Source organism: Sciurus vulgaris, assembly GCF_902686455.1.
Source record: "Sciurus vulgaris genome assembly, chromosome: 1".
NCBI lineage: Eukaryota > Metazoa > Chordata > Mammalia > Rodentia > Sciuridae > Sciurus > Sciurus vulgaris.
Window position 1 is genome coordinate 19,408,558 of NC_136461.1, and position 16,441 is coordinate 19,424,998.

Consider the following 16,441-nt stretch of genomic DNA (forward strand, 5'->3'; position numbering starts at 1 on the left):
CTATGCACACACAATACAGTAAAATACAAGCAAATTGTTGTTTTTATCTGACAAGTCGTACCCTACGGGTGAGTACTGTCAACTTCTCAAAAGTTGACAGTGTCTTTCTTTTTTGACTTGAGCCTTTGTGTCTCTGCCTTAAGAAGTTAGGTATAGCCAGCCCCATGGTACACACTTATAATCTCTGCAACTGGGGAGGCTGAGACAGGAGGATAGCAAGTTCGAGACCAGCCTCAGTAATTTAGTGAGATCCTCAGTGACTTAGTGAGACCCTGTCTCTAAAAAATAAAAAGGGTAGCATAGTGGTCAAGTGCTTCTGGATTCAATCCCCAGTACCACCACCACCACCGGAAAAAAAAAAAAAAAAAAGTTAGGCTTAGTGCCTTCCTAATCATCTTGGTGACTTCCTTAGAGAGAGTGTCTCTATAAGATTGGAACTGCCTCTCTGGAGGAGGGATCAGCAGTGACTGCACTAGTATTAGCTGGACCTACCATCAGTCGTAGGGTTCCCAGAGTGATGTGTCTGACTGCCCTCCCGGCTACTGAGTGCTGGAGCAATTCCCTTTTATCTCTTCCTTCAGGCTCGGGAACGTGAGTGAAGAATGTATTACTTCGACAGCCACCTCTTGCCCCGCAGAGGGAAGTAGTAGCCTGAGGCTTGGCTCTGGGGGTCCTGGGCCCTAGCATGTGGGATACAGCAATTCAGGGGCTCATAAGTCTTGAAGAGCTCTTAACGGGTGTGCTCTTCTGGGGGGGATGGGCGAGTGTGTGTGGGAGGGTCCCGAAAGCAGCGTGAAGAAGCATTTTTCCTTGTGGTGGGAAAGGAGGTGCGTCCAGGTAACTAATGGCAACCGGGCGGGGCGAGCCAGCTCTGCCTGGGCTCCTCTGCGGCGAAAAACTACGACTCCCAGGATGCCCGAGGGCTTAACCTGGCTTTCCCGCCCGCCCACTGGCTGCCGGTCCCGCGAGCGGCGAAGCGGATTGGCCACGGCGGAGCGGGGCTCCCCCACTAGCAGGTTAGTAGGCGCCGCCGGCAGCAGACGTTGACCGGGCGCGGGGGGGGGAGCTGGGGCCCCAGCTCGCCATTCTGGAAACTGTCGGGCGCCGTTTCCGTAGCGTAGCTGCGGGCTGCGAGGCGCTGGGCGGGCGCGGAGACTGCGTGGCGCAGGCGCAGTGTTGGGCTTCTCCTGGGTCCCCAGACAGCTGGAGGAGATAAACAGAGCAGGAGGAGGGAGGGGAGTGCGTGTGTGAGAGCGCGCGAGGGAGTGTGAGTGTGTGTGAGCGCGGGTGTGAGGCGGTGCGCAGGGGCGGGCGGAGGCGCTGTCCGGCCCCGGCCAGGCGCCGGGCGGGGAGCATGGGAAGAGGCTAGAGCTGCCCGGGCCCCCCAGCCCCCTTCCCGGGATCCGCGCCCCCACTCCCGGGAGAGGGGCCGGGCCCCCCGGACGGACATGGGCTCCTGAAGTTGCGCGGCTGCTGGTCCGAGGAAGAGACCTGACAGGTACGAGTCGCCGCCGCCCCCTGCCCTCCGCGGGCGCCGAGGCGGACACCCGCTCTCGCAGCCCCGGCGCACGGGCCGCCGGCTCTGGGCTGGCTCCAGCCCTGCCGGCCTGGGGGCCTGAGCCTGCCCGCCTCTGAGCCCCGGGGTGTCCCGAGAGGGACGGGCCTGCTTGGGGCGGCGGGCAGAATGGGCCGGGGGCGGAGTGGAGACGGAGTGCTAGCCAGGAGAAGGCTGTGGGTGTCCCGGGAGGCTCTGCTGGGGGAGAGGTGGAAGTCGTCCCATCACGGGACTTTTTTGCGGAGTTTTTGACATCTGATCTGGCACCGGTCTCAGGAAGAAGGGGGCAGGTGGAAGTTATAGGAGGGCAGTGACCTGACCTGCTCTCTCGTTCGTGTGTGTTCTCTCTCCCTCCCCCTCCCTCTCTCCCCCTCTCCCTCTTTCCGTGTGTGTGTGTGTGTGTGTGTGTGTGTGTGTGTGTGTAGGCTTCTGGCAACTGCAGATGCCTTCAGTGGCCCGTCCTGACTCCAAACTGAACTTTGCCAAGGTGTTTCCATCAGTCGCCCGGTACAAAGGACCTCTGCTTGGATATGGGCCGTTCAGTACCCACTTCAAAGGGTAAATAGGAAGTGAGGAGATAGAAGAGACTTCGAATCAGCAGGATCTATTCTTCCTGAACGCTGCAGTGGGACGCCCCCTTGCCAGGCGGGTTGGATTTGCTTGGTGCCCTCTGGCTTATTCTCCCCTGCCAGGGTTTCTAGAGAAGAGGTATGGGGGCTTATGACTAATGTCTGATAGCCTAATATGACTGTTTCCCTAAAGTTTTTCTCGGATTTTCTTTAACTTCCTGAGGTAGTGGTCAAGCGACTTTAAAGTTTTCTCAAGTTTTTGAGTTTAGGAACCTGATATAGTCCCCATTTTTTCCAAGGATGGGATGGATAATCAGGGCAAAGTGACAGTTGAGTGTTCCTTTTTAAAATAAGCCTGATCCAGTTTTGAGGGGAAAACTATTCTGAGGATACCATCTGGTTCAGAGACATTATGAAATCCCTACCTAGGGCACAGGTATGCCCAGTAGTCTGCAATAAGTTTGTTTGGGTTTTTTTGTTTTTTGTTTTTTGTTTGTTTGTTTGTTTGTTTTGTACTTTAGAGCCCTGGGTGGCCAGTTTCTACTCACCATGAAGGAACTGCTTAAGGCTATTTCTTGTTTGAGTTCTGACTTATTCTTCCTTGTAATTCTTGTATCTTTAGAGAGATAGAATTGAATTTTACTGTTGAATATAATACCCAGATCCTCTAAAACAAACCAAAGAATAACAGGGCTGAGATTAACAATTGGTTTCTTTGTTGTAGATTGTTGTATTTCATTTGCAGGCCTAGGGAAAAAAAAAAACTTTTCTGTTAGTTTGTGATCATACTGTTTTGAAGTCTGGGGTCCTTTTCCTTTTGACCTTTTTGGGAACACTTATACTCAAGTCACATCTCAACTTGTAGAAACAGTGCTTTTGAATCAACTCTGCAGAATAATTGAGCAATAATCTGTATTTCTGCCTGGAACTTCTTTCCTGGTGGTCACTGAAGGAAAGAGAGAATATGTGTAATACTTATGATGATAGTGTTAACTACTATTGGCCAGTTTTGAATTGTCACACAGGTGGCAATTTTTCTAGCTGGAAGGAATTCAGTATTGAGTCATTCATCAAGCATCCTCTGTAGGGTGTTTTCACACATCTGGCCTTCAGGATATAGAAGAACTGAAGATCTTGAAGCCCATTTGCAAATATCTGTGGATCGTGAGGTACCAACTTCTGAGAAAGACTCAGACTGTGCCTCATTCTTAATTATTTTTATTTTTCTTCTCTCCTTTTAAATTAGGGCATGTGGCCCACACATGCAGTTCTGGGTGTCAGAGAAAGTCATAGACGACATGTTAGATGGTGATACTTGCCTTTTAAGTTTAACAATTACTGGGTACAGTGGTGCATGCCTGTAATCCCAGCAACTCTGGAAGGTGAGGCAAAAAGATTGAAAGTTCAAGACCAGCCTCAGCAACATAGATCCCTTCTCAAAATAAAAAAATAAGGATTGGGGATATGGCTCAGTGGTATAGTGCCTCTGGGTTCAGTCCTCAGTACAAAAACAAAAAACAACAACTGCAAAAAGTCTGTCCTGTTTGCTTTCTTCTTTCATGCTCTCCTTTGCAGATTCTCCTCTACGTCTTTGGGCTGCCATTGAAAGTTGTTGCAGCCTTAGAACTCTTAGGCTGTGTTTTCTTCTTTGCTGTCATGTCTTCAAAAACCCAGGTCCTGAAAGTTGCCATTAGAAACCAGTGCCATTATTATAGTTAATTCAGGCTAATTTACTTTGAGAGATATTTACCAGTTGGCATATGTCTTAAAAAGTGACTGACATTTATTGAGGGTCTGGTATATGTTGGGCTTGGTACTAGGTAGTGTTCTTACTTTATTTAATTTAACATTCATGATTGTCTTGTGAAGTGAGAATAATTTTCTCCATTATACAGATGAAGAAACAGATTCAGAGAAGTTAAGAAACTTGCTTAAAATCACACAGCTAGTAAGAAGAAGGATTGGAATTCAAACCCAGATCTGTCTGCTTTGTGATATTGAGTTGCCTCTGGGGACTATGACACATGAGAAAGGGCTGAAAAGACCAAGGTTGAGAGAGCCTAGGGAACATGATACCTGCCTGAAAATACCTGAAGAATTGCCATGGAGAGAGGAAACTGGACTTTCTCTATGTGATTCTAGATGGCAGCACTAGGATTAAAGGAGAGAAATCCCAAGAGGGTAGTCTTTGGTTTGATAGAAAATTTGACTTTCTTTCTTTCTTTCTTTCTTTTTTTCTTGTGGTCTGGGAATTGAACCCTGGACCTTGTACATACTATGCAAGCATCTGTCTGAGTTATATTCCCAGCCCTTTTATTTTGGTATGGGTCTAAGTTCCCCATGATGGCCTTGAACTTGTGATCCTCGTGCCTCAGTCTCCCAATTAGCTGATTTTATAGGCATGCACCACCATGTCTGACCACCATAGTTTTAACACACTTTAATCACCTCAAAAAGAAACCTCATACCACAATGAGATACTACTTTATACTCAATAGGATGGCTATAATTTAAAATACCTAAGCATATCACACCTTACCTAGCAAAGAATTTGACTTTCTAAAAACAAAATGGACTGCCTTCTGAGGGAGTGAGTCACCCATCATTGGAGGTGTTCAAGCAGAATCTGCTGCATTATATCATAGCTATGATAGAAGGGTCCATACTTAGGTAGATAATTGAACTAAGTGATCTTTCAGTATTTTAGACTGTGTGATTCTGTGAAAATGATATCAAACTCTCTTTCTTTTTGATCATAAAAACTAACATGTACTGATTATCTGCTATATTCTGGGTACTTGCTAGATACTTTTTTACAATATCTCACTTAATCCTCAGAAATCCTGGGGTAGAAATATCTCCAAATGAAGAAACTGAGACCCTAGAAAGTAAAGAAATATGCTGGAGGTTACATAGCTAGTAATGATAGGAATACTATTTGAACCCATGTTTGTTCCTTGTTAGCTTGGTGACCTAGGCTAAGTCCCAGGTCATCTCTGAGCTAGTTTTCTCATAAAGTGAGGCTTATGATGGTACCTACCTTATAGTGGGTTTTTGAGGACTGAATGATATAATATGTGCTTTTTACTGGACCTCACTGATTGCCCTCGAGAGCCAGGGCTTGGGGGTAAAGGAGTACCATTTTATTGGCTTCCTCAGGGTGAATTTGGGCCTGAGTGAACCCCTCAGAGTTCTGGGTCTCATTCTTTGTGCTATTAGTAATAGCTGCAGACTCTTCAAAGGGCTTTGTGGCAATAGTGACTAATACTAAAAACTTGAAGCCTGAGTAAGGGGAGGATGCAGCCAACAGGTCAGAATATAGGAGGCAGTGTCAGTCTCAGTGCAAAGCAAATTCTCAGCCACTCAGAGCCAGATTCAGGGGTCACTGTTTACATTTTTATATTTAATATCTTCTTTTACAATGAACAAGGTCAGAAATACAAGAGCTGTGCCAGAGCTGGATGCCAGGGATAATGAGCCTTAATCCTCCCTGTAGCCATCTGGGGAGGTATTAACCCCATTTTCTTGGGGGTGGGGTTGTAGGGGGAAGCAGGATAAGACCTTGCCCAGGAAGCTATTCAGGGCTTTCAAGGGCAGTGTTAGGATCAGAACCTTTGTAAGATATCTGTCCTATTCATAACCCCAGTTTCTATTTTCAGGAAAAGTAAAACTGCTTATTTCTGAACCTTTCAAGGAGCCTTTCGATTTCTCTGAAGCTGAGTCAGGTAGTCCTTTTCTGACACCTTTGTCAGTTGAGGCCCGAGTGTTGGGGGACTGCTCTCTTAGCTGGTTCCCTCTTGAGTTACACATCTGGATGTAGCACAGATGTAACCAAGTTAGGAAGGAAGCATTTCCAAATTGATTGGCTTACTTTTCCTTGACCTTTCTGCTAAATAAAGTTAGAGGGTGGACTTCCCTCCAAGAGGTGCTTTGAATTGGGGCATGATTTGGAAAGATGCAAATTAAAGGCAAAGTCCAAGCCTAGATGCTCTTCATTAAATATTGAGAGAGGACAGTGTCATCAAAATATGTTCCTTTTTCTGTTTCCTTCTGCTATCCTATGATAATTGTGGGCCTACAAGAAGGCAAGTAAACTATGATCACTGAAAAACAAGGTTCTGAAAACATTCTCAGAAATATTCACAAAGCTCAAATGGCACTATAGAGCCCATTCAGGCAGTGGAGACATCCAAGTGAGTTCTCATTCAAAGCCTTCCAGAAAGTGAAGAATTTCTTAGGATGGGCTTCCATAGAGAAAGCTTCAAATAGGATCATTTGAGCCAGGAGCCTCAAAGATGGTAAAGAACATTTCCAAAGATGCTTTACTAATGGGACTTCCTACCAGCCACATCTTTTCTAGGAACTCTCCTTGTGCTAGCTTAGTCTGTGACTCTGAAGTGGATTCTAAGTTTGTGTTTAAGACCAGCAGTTTGGTTGGTTGAGTGGGTTTTGGTTCTGGGAACAAACCCAGGTGGTCTTTGCACATGCTAACCAGGTGTTCACTACTAAGCTACACCCCCAGACAAGGAAATTTTGACTTGGATGTAGTTCAATTAGAGATAGTAATAGTAGTGATTTTTAGTAGTCAATGGCCTGGGCTCTGGGTCAGAATATCTAGATTGACTCCATTTAGTAACTATGTAACTTTGGTAAGTTAACTTTCTGTGCCTGAGATCCTGCATTTGCAAAATGAGGATGATAATAGTACCTGTCTTATAGGGCTGTTATGAGGAGTCTATGAGATAGCACTTATAAAAACATTTAGAAACTGGGCATGGTGGCGCATGCCTATAATCCCAGTGACTTGGGAGGCCGAGGCAGGAGGATTGAGAGTTCAAAGCCAGCCTCAGCAACTTAGCAAGGACCTAAGCAACTCAGTGAGACTCTGTCTCTAAATAAAATACAAATAGGGCTGGGGATGTGGCTTAGTGGTTGAGTTCCCCTGAGTTCAATCTCCATACCTCCTCAAAAAAGTCCCCCCAAAACAAAAACAAAAATGTTTAGAATGTTCAATAAATATCATTTACAGGCTTGATATCAGGCATTTTACACATATGTTCTTTCATTCCTTATCACCCTGCAGAGGAGGGTATTATTAGTTTAGGAAACTGAGATTTAGAAATGTCACACAGAAAATAGTGGCAGAGCTTTGAACCTTAGATCTGTTAGAGTCCACAACTCAACTCTTATTATGCTACTTTCAGTGACCTTTATGCATTGAAAATATAGCTGGGTCTTTGTTGCATTTTTCTTCTTTTCTATAGGATTGCCCCAGTAGGAAAACCACTACAAATAGAACTAAAGGAAATTTGCATACCTCTTTTGCATAAATGAGAATGTTGAGAGGGGGTCTGGTTGTCACCCTGGCTGGAGGCAACATGTCCAAAGGAAAGAGAATATAGATGATTTAAATTCTTTCTTCTGTCTGCTGCTAAATAGCAATGTCTCCTTAGAATCATAAGAGAGAGTTATTGGAAGGGGTTTTGTACCTCATCTCTGAGTCAACCTCGCATTTTTACAGATGGAGAAAGAGAGTGAAATGCCTCACTAAGGGTCATACAGCCAGCTAAAGGCAGAGGATGGCTTGGAGCACAAGACTCCAGATCCCAGTCCAGTGCTTCTTCCTCGGTATCATTAAGTGGGGATAGTAACAGCTTTATAGCTTCCTCACAGGATAGTTCTGAAGCAAATTAAAAGTATAAACAAAAGCGCTTTGATAGGTATAAAACATTGTATGCAAGGTAATCATGCTGTTATTCATTCAGTAACAGTTCAGTAATGTTTTTAGTACCTGCCAATTCATCACTAGCCTATCCTCCTAGGTCCTGGGAGACCTAGGAGGATAAATAGATGAATGAGATGAAGAGCTGACCCTCAGGATGCTTTGTCTTTTAAGGAACAGAAGCCACATACTCTTCCAACTTGAGGTAGAATACAGACAGAGGAAAGGATAAGAACTGAATTTTCTTTTTTCTTTTTATATATATGTTGTAATTTTTGATGTAGAGAAAATAAAAAATATTTGGGACTTAATAGTGGATACATAATTCACATAAAATGTACTTTTAATAAGTTTGCAGTGAGCTGTTTTCAGTAGTCACAAAACTGTGCAGCCATTATCACTATCTCATTTTAGAACCTTTTTATCACTCAAAAAAAGAGTTTTTTCCCTTCCACATTTCTTAATGGTGCATTGTAGTTGTATATATGGTGGGATTTGTTGTTGCATTTTGGAACATGCACACAATACCATAGTATAATTTGGCCAGTTTCCCTCCCCAGCACTCCCTACTTCCCTCCTCCTACCTTCTGATCCCCTTCCTCCATTCCTACTGGTCTCCCTTTGCTTTTCATGAAATCACCCCCCTTCCTTTTTTTCCCTCTCTAGCTTCCACATGTAAGAGAAAACATATGTCCCTTGACTTTCTGAGTTTGGCTTATTTCCCTTAACATAATGGTCTCAAGTTCTATCCATTTTCCTGTGAATGAATTTTCATTTTTCTTTATGACTGAATAAAACTCCATTGTGTATATATACTGCATTTTCTTTATCCATTCATCTGTCAGTGGACATCTAGGCTGGTTCCATAGTTTGGCTATTGTGAATTGTGCTGCTATAAACATGGGTTTGCATGCATTGCTATAGCATGCTGACTTTAATTCTTTAGGATAAATAACAAGGAGCATTATAGCTGGGTCGTACTGTTTTGAGGAACATCTATACTGATTTCAATATCTTACAATCCCACTAACAATGTAAAAGTGTTCTTTCCCCCCCATATCTTCACCAACATTTATTACTGTTTGTATTCTTGATGATGCCATTCTGACTGGTGTGAGATGAAATCTCGGTGTAGTTTTGATTTTCATTTCTCTAATTGCTAATGATGCTGAGTATTTTTTCATTTATTTGAGAAACACACTTTTGAGATACTACAACCTGTCCACCAATCATCCCCATTTCCTCTTTCAGCCTTAGGCAACCACTAATTTACTTTCTGTCTCTATAGGTTTTCCTGTTCTTGAAATTTTGTAATCATATAACACATGGTCTTTGGGACTGACTCTCTTCATTAGAATGTTTCCAGTTATCCATATTGTAGTATGAATCAGTACTTCATTCCTTTTTATGTAAATAATATTCCATTATGTGACTGTACCACATTGTATTTATCCATTCATAAGTTAATGGGCATTTAGGTTGTTTCTATTTTGGGGCTATTATAAATAACACTACTGTGAACATTCCTGCACAAGTCTTTGTATGGCTATTTGTTATCAGTTGTCTTGGGTATATACCAAGGAATGGGATTTCTAGGTTGTGTATTAACTCTATAAACTTTTGAGGTGGGCTTTCCCTTTTTTTTTTTAGATTTAATGTGCTTGGGATAGAACTCAGGTCTTTTGCACATGCTAGGCACATATTCTGCCATTGAGTCTCATCCCCAGCCTGAGGTGTGCTTTTTATTTCTTTATTTTGGTACTTGGGATTGAACCCCCAAGGGTGCTTAACCACTGAGCTACATCCCAGCCCTTATTATTTTATTTTTTATTTTGAGACAGTAACTTAGAACCTACCTAAGTTGCTGAGGGTGGCCTCAAATTTGCCATCCTCTTGCCTCACCCTCTCGAGTCACTGGGATTTCAGGCATGTGCCTCCATGCCCAACCACCATAGTTTTAAAACATTTAAGCCACCTCAACAAAAACCTCTCACCACAGTGAAATACCACGCTATACTCGGTAGGATGGCTATAACTTAAAAAACCTAAACAGGGCACAGTCATGCACATCTGTAATTCCAGCCACTTGAGGCTAGAGGAACACAAGTTCAAGGCCAGCCTCAGCAACTTAACAAGACCTGTCTCATAATAAAAGGGAAGATGATTTAGTTCACTGCTAGAGCACCCTGGAGTTCAATGCCTGGTACCCACCCCCCAAATCTAGATATGTATTTTTTTCGTACTGGGGATTGAACCCAGGGGTGCTTAACTATTGAGCTATATCACCAGTCCTTTTTGTTTTTTATTTTAAGACAGGGTCTTGCTAAGTTGCTTAGGGCCTCACTAAGGCTGGCCTTGAACTTGCTATCCTCCTGCCTCAGCCACTCAAGCCACTGGAATTACAGGTGTGCACCACCATGCTCCCAAATAATATTTCATATTAATGGAAGCATACAATATATAGTCTTTCACTTAGAATAATGTTTCTAAGTTCATCTATGTTTAGTATGTATCAATAGTTCATTACTTTTTACAGTCAAATAACATTTCTTATGTGGATATACACATTTTAAAAATCTAGTCATCTCTTGATAGGCAGTTGAGTTGTTTCTACCTTCTGGTTATGATGAATAATGCTACTATAAACATTCTTGCACAAATTTTTGTGTGACATTCCTTTGTTTTTAACAAGTCACATTTTCCTTTTGATCTTAAATTTTAAAGCTAACAGAGGTGATAAATACTATACTCCCTGCCCCAGCTGCCCCCTGCCCAATACTACAATGGAATTCTCATTGTCTCTGGTAGGGAAATGAGGAAGAAATGTAGCCATGCTACTGAGCATACATAACAAGAGTTATCAGGTTTTAGTAAAGTTCACATTTGGCTAACATCTCTTGAGCACCTACTGTGATCCAGGTACTATTATGCACTTTCATAGATAATTTCTCATAACAATCTATTGAAGTAGGTATTTGCATCCCCACTTTACAAATGAGGAAATTAAAACTCAGAAAGTTTAAATAGCCTGCCTAATTGGCATGTTGAAAGTGCTGGAATTCAGGTCCCCCAGATACTTCAGTGTTTTAAATCTATTCTCTTTCTGTTACATTATCCAGATAGCCCCATGACACATGTGGCATAGATGGTTCCTTTTGTTGGAATATTACCATTCAGTTCTTGGTTCCAGATAGGTCATCTTTGCAGATGGACTTTGTTCTAAGGCTTATTAACCTCAGGCTATTATATTATTGGTGCCCTTTGCATTGTGAGTAGATCACTTCCTCCAAGTTAAGCTATTAGTTGAATTTTTTTTTTTTTTTTTGCAGTACTTGGGGATTGAACCAGGGGTGCTTTCCCATTGAGCTATCTCTCTAGCCCTTTATTTGTTTAATTTATTTTGAGACAGAGTCTTTCTGAGTTGCTCAGGCTAGCCTTAAACTTGCATTTCTTCTTTCTCAGCCTCCCAAGAAGATATGATTCTAGGCATGTGCCACTATGCCTGGTGAATATTGTATTGTTATTAACATTCTTTATAATAGCAAAGATATGTTCATAGAAGAAAGTTTTCCAGTTTTAAAATGAAAGTTTGTAAAAAAGATGAGGCTTAAGTGCTAGGCATATTAGAGCTCCAGGAATAGAATACCTTTTCAGAGGCGTAACATCTGCATAGCAGCTCATATTTTTATTATAATATTATATATTTTCCTGTGTGCCATAGTATTTTTATGTTTTTCATTCTTAGCTCAGACGCTGACTTTCTTCCTGCTTTTCATTGAGTACCTATTAGAGCTGGCCTGCAGTATCCTAAAATATAGAAGATGCCATTCTTTTTCTTTTCTTTTTTTTTTTTTTTTTTTGGTGCTGGGACTTGAACCCAGGGGTGCTCAACCACTGAGCCACATCCCCACCCCCTTTTAAAAAAATATTTTGTATGTTTTATTAGAGACAGGTCTTGCTGGGTTTCTAAGTGCCTCGCTAAGTTGCTGAGACTGGCTTCGAACTGGAGATCCTCCTGCCTCAGCCTCCCAACCTGCTAGAATTAGCTCTGAAGATGCCATTTTTGAACCTTTGTACTCTAGTTGAAGAAATTTTTGTTGAACTTTCATATTCTGTAAACAAATTAACCCTCAGTGTTATTAGAACTTTAAGTGTGAATATCAGGATATATGAAATTAACTGTGTTTGCCTTAGAATGAAGAATATGCATTAAACATTTCTTGTGGCCTATCATGGTTTCCATTTTCCTTTAGCAACTTCCAGGTTGGTTGTCTTGCTCTACTCTCATATGTTTAATTTGTTTCCTTGCTGTCATTTTTGTAGTTTCTTCTAAGATATGAAAAAATTAGTATAAACAAGATTTAATTTTTTTCCATGTTATTCCTTCTGAATTTACTGTCTTTGTTATTCCTGTTGTTAATTCAGTTAAATTTCCTGTTTGAAAAAGGGACTAAAGTCTTTCAATGGCTCTGATTGTGATGGCATTGCTACCACTGATATTCTTTTAAGGACAACTACATTGTGTTCTTTTTTGGGGGGTCTTGGGGTTTGAACCCAGGGGCACTTCATCACTGCTCTACATTCCCAACCCTTTTTATTTTTTAATTTTTAAAAATCTGGGGTACAGGATCTCATGAAGTTAGTTAGGGCTTCCATAAGTTGCTGTGACTGGCACTGCCTCAAACCTCCCATGTCTCTGTACGTCTGACACCATACTGAGTTCTCTTAAAGAGAAGGGTCTGTGTTTGACATGTTCTCTGCTGTATTTTCCCTCCTTCCTTCCTTTTTTTCTATTTCTTTTGTGCGTGTGTGTGTATGTACACCATACAACACTGGAGATTCCACTCGGGGCCTCCAGCATACTAGCCAAGAGCTCTACCACTCACTTTGTTTTTGTTGTTGTTATTGTTTGTTTTGTTTTTTTCAGTGCTGGGAATTGAACCCAGAACCTCACACATGCTTTTCATTTTTTATTTTGAGACAGGATTTGCCGAGTTGTTGAGGCTGGCCTCCAGCTTGTCATCTTCCTGCCTCAGCCTCCCAAGTAGCTAGAATTGCATGCATAAACCACTATACCTAGTGTCAGCTATATTTTCAAAGTCTAGCACTTTAAAACTTTTCGGAATTCTCAAAGTCACTAATTTCAGCCTTTTTACCTCTCAGTAGAATTGAACATTATGTAATTTACATACCACACCAGAGCTAGAAATCCCCTTGATGTACTTTTCTCTAGTGTTTAATCATATATGTAACCTCCTTATGTCAATTCCAAATCTCTCATTCCATATCTAAGTTTTTCACTATTTCAAGAACCCCCCTTTAAATTATGTTTTTAAAATTTGACCATAATTAAATCTTCTTATCAAGTAACCATTAAGTTATTGACCTAATTATTTGTGTTTGAGAGACTCGGATTGAAGTATGAAAACTAATTGTGCCCCTTTGTTAGATTTAAGTGTATTTCTTTGTGGTGTGAATCTTTTAAATAATATCCACTTAGATGTGTTTTCAGTTATGTTTGTCTGCTAGGAAAAGTTTGTGGAAAGGCACTGAATTTCTGTTTCCTTGTGAAGGGATAAGGTAGGCTATGGTCCAGTATGAGCTATCTGCTATTACATTATCTTTTTTTCTCATGGGAGCAAAAAATGTTCATCAGAATGCTAGCTAGGTATTAGTTGTAATGAATTTCACACTTTAGTTTTTCAAGCCTCTGCCTACCAGTCTGATATAAATCCTAATTTCCATTTTGCATATATGTATATTTTTGCTGTATTAGGGATTGCACTTAGGTGTACTCTATTTCTGAGATACATCTCCAGCCCTTTTGAGTGAGGGTCTCACAAAATTGCTAAGAACGGCCTTGAATTTGCCGTTCTCCTGCCTTAGCCTCCTGAATTGCTAGTATTGCAGGTGCACTGCACCTGGCTTCATTATACTTTTGTGTGTGTGTGTGTGTGTGTGTCAGTAATGGAACCCAGAGCCACTTTACCTCAGAACTACATTCCCAGTACTTATTATTTTGAGACAGTGTCTCACTAAGTCGATGAGGCTGGCTTTGAACTTTGTGATCCTCCTGCCTCAGCTTCCAAAGTCACTGGAATTGCAAGCACACACCACCGCACCCAGTTCCATTTTACCTTTTACCTGAATGTGGTTTCCTGCTTGTCTGGTTTTGTTTTGTTTTGTTTTGTTTTTTGCTCTCTTGACCCTTTTAGTATATCTAAGCCACATACCAATTTTAGTTGAAGTTCCTTGTCTTTGATTCTGAGCTCTCTTAGTATATGAGCTCTCTTAGACAGTACGTGTACTCTTTCATCTCAGTGTTCCCCACATCTAACAAAAAATTGCTTGGTGATTGGTAAATACTCAGTTAATTTTGTAAGAAAATTAATGAGTAGAGACAATTTAGTTGACTCTTTTGGGGTATTTTCATAATGCTTATTAATGTAGGACATTACATGCCATAGGGGTTAAGAGTATGGACTTTGGACTCATAGCCCTGGGTTTGAATCTCTGCTCCAGCTCCAGGTTATTAGCTGAGTGATGTTGTGAAAATTGTTTTATGTCCATGAATCTGTTTTCTTATCTGTAGAATGGAGATGGTAGGAGCTCGAATCTTACAAATTTTTGAATCTCTCTTCCCCCACCTTTCTCTTCTGCCTTTGCACTCTCAGGGAAGGCTACAGAGACAGACTTGAAAATGGGCTAGAACAAGAAAATCTGGGCTGTAATTCACAGAACCAGTCCAGTGAGGACACTGTTGCTATCACCACGCACACAGTGTATACCACTACCACCAGCAGCTCTGGACCTTGATGGTCACTATAGCCACCCATTGCTGTACCCCAGTGGGGACTCTTTGCTGTCCTCAGACTCTGTGACACGAGAACCCAGTTCAAGATCCAGGAATAATGGGTCTAGTTGGTGGAGCCTGGACCATATGTGCACATTCTAGCTACAAGGGAGTCTCAGAAAGAGAATCTCACTGGCCATCATTCTCACTTTGTACTGGGAAGGGGCTCTGCTTCCCACCAGACTCATTAGATGGGGAATTCCCAAAATATGGGAAAGGGTTTTGAGCAGCTAGACAATTCCAAAAATGACTGCTACATCATCTTCAACCTCAAGTCTAAAAATAGGTCATGAGTCACTGTCACATCATCCTGTTTTATTGTCATCATAGCATTTTTCACTGTTGGCTATCTTCTTATTTTTATTTGTGTGTATGTGTACATGCACGTATGTGTATATATTGGGTATTTTGTGTTCATTTTTTGTGGTACTGGGAATCAAAACCCAGGGACTTGTGTGTATGCTATGCAAGCACTCTACCACTGTGCTACATCCCCAGCCTTATATATATATATATATATTTTTTTTTTTTTTTTCGGTGCTGGAGATCAAACCCAGGAACTTGTGCTTGCAACGCAAGCACTCTACCGACTAAGCTATCTCCCCAGCCTGCCTTATATTATTATTTATTGTCTGTCTCCTCCTGTTACAGTTTAAGTACCATGAAAGCAAGAACCTTGCCTGTTTTGCTCACTGCTGTCTCCTGGGCCTGGAACAGTACCTGGCACATAGTAGAAACTTCTTGCATTTTTTAAATGAATAAATAAATGAGTTAATGAATGAATAAAAAGCTCTTAGCATAATGCCTGGCACATAGTAAATACATAATATTTGGCAAATTACTATTCTTAGCAGATAAAAGCATTTACATTGTTAACAGAAAAATACATTTTTTTCCCCTTTCTGTCAGGAATTGAATCCAGGGCTTCATATATGCTAGGCAAGTCCTCTGCCACTGAGCTATACCACTAACCTGAAAAAAAAAAAAAAAAACAAAAAAAAAAACTTCTGATTTACATTATTTTATTTGACTCCTATGGCAGTTCTCCAAAGAAAACTATATTAGGGGCAAGGAATGAACCTTTTTCTGGTGATATACATGGACCCTTCAGTGTTTTGTTCCTATGCCTGTGAGAGATTAAGAGACTTGAGCAAGGTCACACACTGGTCCTAGCTTTGGTGTTATTTTCATTTTAATAAGGTTTATCCCACATTGTTGGTTGATTGTATGAAATTATATTTTTGTTTTGGGTTTGATCATTATACCACAAATCAGAGTATAAACACAGTTGCAGCCACTATGTAGCTTACATTAATCCGGTAGCCAACAACCCCTGGAAAAGACATCTTGAAAATGTAGTTGTTTTCATCTGGTATTCCTGGATGTTCTTGGTGCTTACAGGTGCTGTAAGAGAAATTTCTTGCCTTTTTTTTTTTTTTTTTTTTTTTTTTTAAACAGTTTCTGATTCTAAAATCAATCATGGAGACATTGGCCCCAAAGAACTCAAACTGAATGGGAACACCTAACCAAGCAGCAAGTTTTAGCATTAAAGGGGAGAACACTGTAATGATCTAATGTTTAGAAGTACAGTTTCCTTTTGCGTTAAATGCCAAAAGAAAGGAGGGAGGCTACTCACAGATCAGGTAAAAAAGGTGTAATTTCAGGCAGGTTTGTTAGAAATCTGCAGGTGGTTAGTGGAAAATCTAGAAATGGTCTTGGGAGGTCCTAATGTCTGGGGGAGC

The 16,441-nt window shown here is 41.5% G+C and overlaps 1 protein-coding gene across 1 annotated transcript in view; it reads left to right on the forward strand.

Annotated features, from left to right (window-relative positions):
- The first annotated feature begins 1,176 nt into the window (after nt 1-1,176).
- Nucleotides 1,177-16,441, forward strand: part of WDTC1 (WD and tetratricopeptide repeats 1) — a 61,914-nt gene continuing 46,649 nt past the window's right edge. Inside the window, 1 exon segment of the mRNA XM_079114610.1 lies at nt 1,177-1,498. The gene's annotated coding sequence lies outside the window, so the exon portion shown is untranslated.